Here is an 8,239-nt window from a genome sequence, read left to right as displayed (position 1 = left end):
CCCTTTCCTCTCTGAGTCTGTCCGTGTTATCCAAAGAGGTCCCAGCATGAAACACAGATCAGATAAAAAGCAATGAAACTGTTCACTAGAATATCATTACAATCAAGATTGTCCTGTACATTTGATCTTTTCCCCTCAAAAGCCTGACTTGGATCAAATTAGTTATAGATTTTCCGAGATCTGGAAACAGCACAACGCTGAGCCCCCCCTTAGACAATCAAAGTCCCCTTCTTTCAGACAAGTTCCTTTTAAAATCTATAGGTATATTGTTAGTTTTGAGTAACAGATGATCTTTTTCTATTTTCTGTGTGCCAGAATTACATCAATGTTTAGTCTTGACAGTCAATTGTATCCGGTAAATACAATTTGAAAGAAAAAGTCAGAAATAAAATATCTATTTTTCAATGAACCAGCTGAATAAATATGATCTCATTGTATCAACAAAACTGAGCGCTAAATCACTGTTTTATCCGCCATTTGACTCTCTTAAAATAAACCTGCTGTCACTAAATGAGATCTCGAGCACTTTGCAGGCAAAAACTTGACTTGTTTTGTTTTCGTGTAAAAATCTTCTCTCTCATTTACAACCTGCCATCTTTCTAACTGCTGTGAACCGATACCTTCAATTAGATACCAATCCATAATGAGGACACAGGTCTGTGGTGGAAGATGTTGCAATTTTGGATAGTAAAAAAATAAAAGTATCTGACTGAGTTGCCAAAAAGATTTGGGCAGCCATTTATATACCAGGGAGTCCTATCCAAATATTAGCATTGGATGGCAGACCCTGGTACATATGTCTCCTTTTCCCCAAGTTTTGATGAAAAGTAAATGCTGGAGGTTATACTGTGTTGCTTTAACTTTTACAGCCAGTGTCTTGCAAAACATTGTTTTCACTTGAGGATCCTCCTGCTCATCTTTGTCGAAGGAAACTTGAAAAGATTTGCTTTCCTGGCCAAACTCAGTTTTCATTCCCACAGACATGAAGAAATGTTGGCAGCCGGTCCCTCTCAGCGAGAGCACGCCGTATGCTGCAGTTTGCGTGAGGCGGTTTGGTCAGATTTGGTCGTGACTAGAAGCTGGACTGCAGTTTCTTTTTGACAGCTGGACAGTGTGGATCAGATTAACAATTCAACAGCATGTGATTAAATGTTTCCTGATCTGTTAAAAAATGCTTTTCAGTCCTGCTGAATCGTTCATGAATGTCTTGTTAAAGTTAATTTTGCTGAACATTATACTCGCTACTTTATTTCTTATGGCTTCTGCACTTAATTTCTACTTGTTGAAATGTGTCTCGGATAGCCTTGAATAGCAGTTAGTGGTGCCTGGCTTAAATCAGCCAGTTATGCATATCGTTTGCTTCACTGTCTGTTTTAATCGAGCTTTTACATGTGTGTATATGAGAGTGTGGGTTTGTTTGTTCCAGTTTTCTTGACCCTTACATGATCTGTCTTCTTTATCACCTATTTCCACTCACACATGAGTAACTGCATTTATACAACCATGGGAATGACAGTCACCGTTATTGCTCTGTCTTTGTCTTCACTTCCTCTTTCCTCCCATCTTCTCCGCCTTGTTCTCTGTATTTTCCTTATAGCCCAAGTACGTAAAATGCTAATTTGTCAGTCTGTTGTCCCAAGATCTTTGACTGAAAGTGGAGCCCAAATGGGAGAGTTAGGTATAGGTGAGCGACAGCTGCTTCTTACTTTTCAACTGCGGACTCTTCTTATGGTGTTTAAAGTCCCTTACTCCATATTTTAGTCTGATGGTCATAAGAACACGACTCATATTCCTTCCTGCTCTAGCACCAACACAGTTTCTACTGTTGTCCGCTTTAAGGTGAAGTATTCCCGAAAGCCAGACGTCGCCTGGACGATCTGAAATACGCTTTTGAATCTGACTGAATATAGCCCTGTGTTTTAAGAGTCAGACCTTTTTACTGCTGTCTGCTCTAAAGGAATTTCCTTAAAAAAAAAAAGAAAGAAGAAGCCTGATTTAATGATGTGAGAAACATGCTTGATTTGAGTGTTTGAATACCTTCTTGAACAACAACCATTTAACTCTATAAACGTGGATGGCATCCCGTTGGGCTGACTGACCTCCTGATGAGTGTTCGACATTTGCACTCTTTCTGCTAAATGTCTTATTTGTTTTTGGTACTTGTACTTGTGCATTATATCCACACTTAGAACTCACAAAGGATTTATATCTGTCTGAGCATTAGGTTTAAAATGATCTCAAGAGAATGTGCTGAAATAAACTTTAATGACCATATGCAACCCCCTGGGAGAACCCATAAACCCAAATTTACCCACAACTGAAATGTCCCTGTTCCTCGCGGTTAAAATGTGAGTAGAAAATTAGTATTGAAGGGTTGTTTTGTTAGGCTCTGGGTTTTTTGCAGTTTGTGATTGACATGAATTCTCTGCTGATATTAGTTCTCCATTCAGACTTTAGAGTCTTTACAGACAATCATAAATGTCCCTCTTATGTTGTATATTTTTTGTAATTTTAAGCTATTTACAGCGATAGATTGCCACAGGAAACCGTTTACTCGGAAAATGGCTCGTTATTTTGTTACTTATTTGTTACTTAAGTTCAAATCCGTGTATGGGAGAAAAACTGCCTCATTCGTAGAAATCCTCCACTTTTAGATTGGTGCATGTTTAAGGGATGAGGTGGTGAAAAACAATCAAAAATAGGAAAATATTTTATATCCTACATTTGAGTGAGAACATTAAAAATGCTGTGAGTGATGTAATTCATGCCATTTAGAGGTTAAGGAAAAAAGAAGCTTTTTTTGTCCACACCGTGAAGAGGATTCATCAAGCACATGCTCAGCAGCTGAACAAAGGCCTTTGCGGAAGACCACTTTCACTGACAAGCATGATCGAGTGCTGAAGCCGGTTGCAGAGATGGTACACTCAACCATAACCACCAGGAAACACTGTCGGCCAAAACAGACAATCGTTTAGGCCAAAGCTAGAAAACGATACACCCCACAGCCAAGACTTCCTTACTGTGAGTCAAAAAAGTGGGATTTTTGGGGTTTTGATGGCCGGTTGTACTGCCAATTCATGACCTGATTCAGAGAGGAAGGGTTTCCAAACAACTGACGTCAGTCATTGGCAGTGCAGAGAGACCCACCAGGAGCTCCGGTCATCAACTGGTGCTCCAGGTCAAAGGATACGTTCAACTGCACATCTTCATGCTCAGTTGTGATTTTTTTGCCAAAATCTGTAAAAGGTTTTTTATAAATGCATCTAATATCAGACATTGTTGGGAACTGAATACCAGTGACCCACATACAGTATGCAGTAACACTAAGTGACGCCAAATGCAGTACGTCAGGGGTACAGAAGTAAACGAGGATGCAGCAGCAGGTAGCCTGGACGATTTGTTTTTGAAGTTTTTGTGCAGTTGAAGTGGACAAATGAAAAAACTATTCATAATGAGACGAACCATGAGGACTTTGGTCATGTGTGGAGCGATGGCTTCAATATCTGTACAGAGACGTGTTTGGATGAGGGATAGGAGCCAGGAGTTGTGGTCAATGACGTAACTGGCTTCATTGAAGCCGATTTCATCCAAATAAATCCTGTGGGGGGAAATTGTGACTTTCATTACACAATAGTCATGTCAAAGGCATGTGAGATGCAACTTGACAGTTCAGACTGAAGTCGCATTGGAAAACATCAGACACTAATATCCAATTTAGGAACACATGTGAAAGTGATGCAGCCGTAATGTAAAAAATATTGGATTTCGTGTCATCTGTTCAGACACCCATTTAAAAAAAAAAAATTCTGATTTGGGTGAAACAATTGGATTTGGGTCGCTTTTGCCTTACACTGTGAATGTAGCTAAAAAAACACCAAAAATGCCCCAAAAAAGTCAAATATCGCAAAAACCTTTATATGCTTGCATGAGGAGGTTTTTCATTTGTTTCGATGATCAAGTTTATCACAAAAGTGTCATGAAAATGCTTTTTGTGTATTTGCATTCTCTGGTGTGACATAGTCGATCAATCTAAAGTCATTAAAGTGTAGTCGTTTAGCTCTTTTTGGCCTCATTAATACAATGTAGTTGCGCTACAACACGACTTAATCATCATGCATTTGTGAATGACATAAAGGCTTTGCCTCTGATCAATCACTTGAATGATCATCCACTGTCTTCTTCTGTGACTATTTTCACATCAGCAGTAGCGGCAAATGTAACAATTTGTCAAAAACGAAAGATGGTTTTGTGCAATCTTCTCCCAAGTCAACATTTTTTTTTCCATTGTTTTTCAGGGTAAGGGTTAGGAGAAATGTAGAGGGAAGGACAGTTATATTCGTACAGAGAAAAGCACTGTTCAATGAAAACAAGGTACTGGCCGCGGAAACACCGCAGCCAGTACCTTGATCGTAAATTCAGAGTTTCATTTTTGTTTTGCAAACAATTTTTATGGAAATTCACAGGATCTATTCTGAATCTGAAGTTCAGAGTGTAAACTTCCCTTAAACAATACAATTGCTCAAGTATTTATATAATTTGAAGTGCCTTATGTTAATGTACAATCATGAACACATCCTTGCTTTGTAGACATTTTGTCTTACCACCACAAGACGCAGCCACTACTTGCAATCTTCATTCTGGATACAACTCATGCATTCCTCCATGCAGTTGTTTTAATAATGAATAGAAATGGTTAACATTTTGTGATTATATGCTGATTATACACTATGTATGTCTTGTTGCTTCAGTGTGCAGGGAAATAAATAGCTGTGACCTCAGGAAACATGTCAGGAAACATGTTGAATATTGTGCTCATTATATTAATTGAAGATGATGAATAAAGGTCCAAAGCACGATTGAAACCACCTGTGGCCTAGAACCTGCAGGTTCACAGGCTGCACACAGATGTGATAATTGGATGGTGTACACGTGTGTCTGAGATAAAGAAAAGCACTGCATAGGTTTAAGAAATAGAAAAACAAAAGCAGTTGTCTGAATATTTGTGTGAGAGAATGAGGTTTGTAATATGGTATTTAAAAGATGTATACAACTTCTGCAGAGGCATTCATTGTAATTTCTGTTGGTCAAACAGAAGGTTTTAAGGAAATGCCACTGGCTGTTCCACTACAGTGTCCTAGGTCAATACAGGGCCATTGTGATAATGGGAGTGGTCAGGTTTTGTCACTTTTGATAAAAACCATTGTTGCAGCAGGCAATGAAACACCAACATAAACACTGAACTCACTCACCACATTACTTTGATATTGAGCACTAATTAACATAAGAACTTAGAGAAATCAGCCAAAGCACAAACTGCCTTCTACATAGTTCCATGGTTCTGTTTCTAATACACACACATGCATGCCTCAATAACAAAATGTCACTGAAACAAAAGAGAAGAATTGCCAATTTATGGAGGATGGGGTGGGAAGGGAGGGGGATTTGAGCAGCATCTGTAAGGCTTAATATCATGAAAAGATTAACAGAGTCTGAGCAAGTAAGATGTCCCTCCATTGCTACACATGACCTATGAGTCCCCAGTCAACACTTCACAAGGAAACTACCATACCACCGTGGTTAGCGTCACAAACTCAGGAGGACATTGGCAAGCCTTCGTGACTCAACACCGCTGCCGCTGCTCGCAGAACTATTGACTGAGACTCAGTTACACAAAGAGAAACTATGTGCAGAAACATTGTTGTCCGGACACAAACTAAAAGCTAGCCACTCAGAGGTTCTGTTAAACCAGACTCGGTTTTGAGGAGAATGCAAGGTTATGTGAATGAATGGACTTAATCTTGGATAAAATCCTTTTCTATGTGACCTAAAAGATTCAACTCACTAAAGCTTCAGACTACCCTGAAAAAACCTTTCAGAGAAAAATGTTAAGCAGTACTTATGCGATACTTGACCCATAGGGGTAGCTCTGACATCCCTTTACTCCAGCAGTTATAAACCGGTCACTGCCGCCTGATCAATATGCTTTCCTTTCCTGTTTCAAGTCGCGATGGTCTTAAATGATTCCTCCAGCCATCAGCTGTCTGGCATTTCTTCTAGCCACACTAATCAGGAACCATTCAGTATGCTTGTCTGGCTATTTCACAGCCAGCCTGGGAGCTCACCTAATTTATGAGTCATTTCCTAAGCAAAACACGTTGCCTCGGCAAGTCCTGATATAAGGATACCTATGGGTGGGTCAGCTTAAGTGGGGTTTGATTGCTGGAAGGGTGGAAGGGTTGGTTGAAAGATGGATGGAAAGAAATTGAATGATGTCTGACAATTGACGTGAAGGATTTAAGAGGGACCTTTGACACCACTGAACATCTGGAACGATGCCAGAGCGTAGTATATATAAGGAATTAGGAATTGGCTGGAGAGAGTAAACATCAGAGTGATGAAAACAGGAAGGTGAGTAGCAAAACAGAGCACAGGAAAAGTAAAATACTAGTTAGTGGCATTCACAGTGACAGAAAATGGTCCAGAAAATCAAAGAAGTCATTATTCCCATGGATGGATGTACCCCCCTGGGGGCCAAGGATGACTACAAATCATTCCATGGCAATCTATCTAGAAATGAACAGGTTAGTCTTGTCTAGACCAGGGGTGGAAGGTAGGGCAATCCATCAATTCAAATGAATGGTCGTCATCAGCATGTCAGCAAGGTCTGCACAGGTCTGTTAATGACAGTCATTTGTATCAGGGTGTGCTGAAGTGGGGAAACATCTAGAACATGCAAACACCAGCCCTCGAGGACCACGAGTGGAAACCCCTGGTCTAGACCGAGGTCCCAGTCCAGCCAAGTGACAGGTTGTCGGTGCAACGTTGACTCTCTTACGCCCATGCTTTTAGCAAGGTGGAAAAGTCATTAGGCTGAGAAAGTATTCTTTGAGTACAACCCATTAATAATGCTCAAGGAATTTCTGAGAATAATCATGATCACCTTCCAGATATTAGAGCGAAAACACATTCACATTCGTTCACATTCTAAAAAGTGAACTCTGAGCAAGCAAAAGCCCCTCTTTGAAGCCAATAAATACTTATGACTACCCCAAACAGAGAACGCATGCTTCTTCTCTTCTCTCTCTTCTTGTGGTATTTTGTCTTCTGCTTCTCAAGTCTGTACCTCTTTCTCATTAGCTCAAATCATATCTATCTTGTCTAAATCTGTTTTTCCTAAACTCGGCAGCCTTTCAGCGTTTTTGTATCCAAAGCCTACAAAAATAAACATGTTCAAGTGCAAAAGCTTGTGTCTGTTCTCTCTTAGCCAGGAATTATGAATGGGATATTTTGAGGCTTAGACATATTAACCGTCTAAAATGAAAGAGCCTATGTATTAACAAAAGTGTTCCCTTTCCATCTTTTTCTTTTTTGTATTTATTTGCCAGATTACCCTGCTTCTTTTGGTGCAGCTTGGTCCAAATAAATACAGGAGCAGCTTGTAATATTCCACTGGGTTCTTCTGAGCTGAGTTGGTCAGTGAAACCATTCTTAAGAAGCAGAGGTTTCTGATGAGCCAAAGTTTAGTTTAAGTGATAGTTTTATGAGACAAAATCATATTTTCAGCTGAAAAATGTTCTTTCTTTCATTTGCGTTTTGATTTTCAAGTTACTGTGTGTCCACATAATCTTTATTAATGATAGAGTTCATCAGCTTCTGAGTAAATAACTATATGAATGATGGCTCCTCATGTTTTGCAGTTTCTCAAATGTTCTACGGTTTAGGAATTTACAGGCGCATAACTTCAAAAATGCTTACAAAACTGAACAGCAATATATTCATATGCCTGTATGAAATCTTAATGCATTTAAGTAAATAATAAAAGCTCTGGCTTATCTCGCTATTTTGAAATATTCCTTTGTCGACCTTCTGACACTCGTCTTGTGCAAAGAACAATTACAGTATGTTTAGTGTGCTTTAATTCCTGTCAGGGGCATATATACTGCATATAAAAGAGAAAGCCATCTCCTGCTGTAGCTCACTCGTGGTGATAATTGTCTGTATCGCATAAAATTCTTCCCTGCTATCACGATTAAATACAGAGAATGAATGGATCTGACAGGCGAGGGGTCCAGATGTTTCTGTGGGGGCTTATTAAACAGTGGACACATTGTTGTAAAAGCAGTTAATTCAGAGAATAGGAAAGAGGCAAAATGATCTTTTCAGATGGCCGTGAAGTTTATACTTCATACAAGTTTTCAGTTCAACACCACAATTCTGAAAAGTACTCCCATCACGACAA

This window comes from Cololabis saira, chromosome 22 (genome assembly GCF_033807715.1).
Source record: "Cololabis saira isolate AMF1-May2022 chromosome 22, fColSai1.1, whole genome shotgun sequence".
NCBI lineage: Eukaryota > Metazoa > Chordata > Actinopteri > Beloniformes > Belonidae > Cololabis > Cololabis saira.
Note: the sequence above shows the minus strand (reverse complement) of the source record.